This window comes from Nerophis ophidion, unplaced genomic scaffold (genome assembly GCF_033978795.1).
Source record: "Nerophis ophidion isolate RoL-2023_Sa unplaced genomic scaffold, RoL_Noph_v1.0 HiC_scaffold_150, whole genome shotgun sequence".
NCBI classification, from domain to species: domain Eukaryota; kingdom Metazoa; phylum Chordata; class Actinopteri; order Syngnathiformes; family Syngnathidae; genus Nerophis; species Nerophis ophidion.
The window spans coordinates 119,921-122,500 of NW_026907072.1; positions in this window are offsets into that span (position 1 = coordinate 119,921).

A 2,580-nucleotide genomic window follows, 5' to 3' on the forward strand; every position below is an offset into this window, starting at 1 on the left:
GGAAGCGACACCCTCCTTGACACTTAGAAAAAATCCAGCTTTTTGTTGCTGACTTCCATCAAATAGAGGGACTTTTTCCATGTTTCTTAACCGGGTGTCGATCCAAGGCAGGTGGGCCTTCTGGAAGCGACACCCTCCTTCACACTTAGAAAGAATCCAGCTTTTTGTTGCTGACTTCCATTAAATAGAGGGACTTTTTTCATTTTTCTTAACCGGGTGTCGATCCAAGGCAGGTGGGCCTTCTGGAAGCGACACCCTCCTTGACACTTAGAAAAATTCCAGCTTTTTGTTGCTGACTTCCATTAACTAGAGGGACTTTTTTCATTTTTATTAACCGGGTGTCGATCCAAGGCGGGTGGGCCTTCTGGAAGCGACACCCTCCTTGACACTTAGAAAAAATCCAGCTTTTTGTTGCTGACTTCCATCAAATAGAGGGACTTTTTCCATGTTTCTTAACCGGGTGTCGATCCAAGGCGGGTGGGCCTTCTGGAAGCGACACCCTCCTTGACACTTAGAAAAAATCCAGCTTTTTGTTGCTGACTTCCATCAAATAGAGGGACTTTTTCCATGTTTCTTAACCGGGTGTCGATCCAAGGCAGGTGGGCCTTCTGGAAGCGACACCCTCCTTCACACTTAGAAAAAATCCAGCTTTTTGTTGCTGACTTCCATTAAATAGAGGGACTTTTTTCATTTTTCTTAACCGGGTGTCGATCCAAGGCAGGTGGGCCTTCTGGAAGCGACACCCTCCTTGACACTTAGAAAAAATCCAGCTTTTTGTTGCTGACTTCCATTAACTAGAGGGACTTTTTTCATTTTTCTTAACCGGGTGGTGATCCAAGGCAGGTGGGCCTTCTGGAAGCGACACCCTCCTTGACACTTAGAAAAAATCCAGCTTTTTGTTGCTGACTTCCATCAAATAGAGGGACTTTTTCCATGTTTCTTAACCGGGTGTCGATCCAAGGCAGGTGGGCCTTCTGGAAGCGACACCCTCCTTCACACTTAGAAAGAATCCAGCTTTTTGTTGCTGACTTCCATTAAATAGAGGGACTTTTTTCATTTTTCTTAACCGGGTGTCGATCCAAGGCAGGTGGGCCTTCTGGAAGCGACACCCTCCTTGACACTTAGAAAAATTCCAGCTTTTTGTTGCTGACTTCCATTAACTAGAGGGACTTTTTTCATTTTTATTAACCGGGTGTCGATCCAAGGCGGGTGGGCCTTCTGGAAGCGACACCCTCCTTGACACTTAGAAAAAATCCAGCTTTTTGTTGCTGACTTCCATCAAATAGAGGGACTTTTTCCATGTTTCTTAACCGGGTGTCGATCCAAGGCAGGTGGGCCTTCTGGAAGCGACACCCTCCTTCACACTTAGAAAAAATCCAGCTTTTTGTTGCTGACTTCCATTAAATAGAGGGACTTTTTTCATTTTTCTTAACCGGGTGTCGATCCAAGGCAGGTGGGCCTTCTGGAAGCGACACCCTCCTTGACACTTAGAAAAAATCCAGCTTTTTGTTGCTGACTTCCATTAACTAGAGGGACTTTTTTCATTTTTCTTAACCGGGTGGTGATCCAAGGCAGGTGGGCCTTCTGGAAGCGACACCCTCCTTGACACTTAGAAAAAATCCAGCTTTTTGTTGCTGACTTCCATCAAATAGAGGGACTTTTTTCATTTTTCTTAACCGGGTGTCGATCCAAGGCAGGTGGGCCTTCTGGAAGCGACACCCTCCTTGACACTTAGAAAAAATCCAGCTTTTTGTTGCTGACTTCCATTAACTAGAGGGACTTTTTTCATTTTTCTTAACCGGGTGGTGATCCAAGGCAGGTGGGCCTTCTGGAAGCGACACCCTCCTTGACACTTAGAAAAAATCCAGCTTTTTGTTGCTGACTTCCATCAAATAGAGGGACTTTTTTCATTTTTCTTAACCGGGTGTCGATCCAAGGCAGGTGGGCCTTCTGGAAGCGACACCCTCCTTGACACTTAGAAAAAATCCAGCTTTTTGTTGCTGACTTCCATTAACTAGAGGGACTTTTTTCATTTTTCTTAACCGGGTGGTGATCCAAGGCAGGTGGGCCTTCTGGAAGCGACACCCTCCTTGACACTTAGAAAAATTCCAGCTTTTTGTTGCTGACTTCCATTAACTAGAGGGACTTTTTTCATTTTTCTTAACCGGGTGGTGATCCAAGGCAGGTGGGCCTTCTGGAAGCGACACCCTCCTTGACACTTAGAAAAAATCCAGCTTTTTGTTGCTGACTTCCATCAAATAGAGGGACTTTTTTCATTTTTCTTAACCGGGTGTCGATCCAAGAATGGTGGGCCTTCTGGAAGTGACACCCTCCTTGACACTTAGAAAAATTCCAGCTTTTTGTTGCTGACTTCCATCAAATAGAGGGACCTATTTGGAATTCCCCACCCGGGTGGAGATCCACGGCAAGCCGGCTTTCCTAAAGGGACAGGCACATGGACACTATTCGCAGCTTCTTTTTTTTTTTTTGGCACTGACTTCCAGCTAAGGGTGCAGCGGCGGCGGAAGTCCACCGGAGGGCTCCAAATCCCCGCTTTCCTTTTCAGGCTTAAAGTTGCCT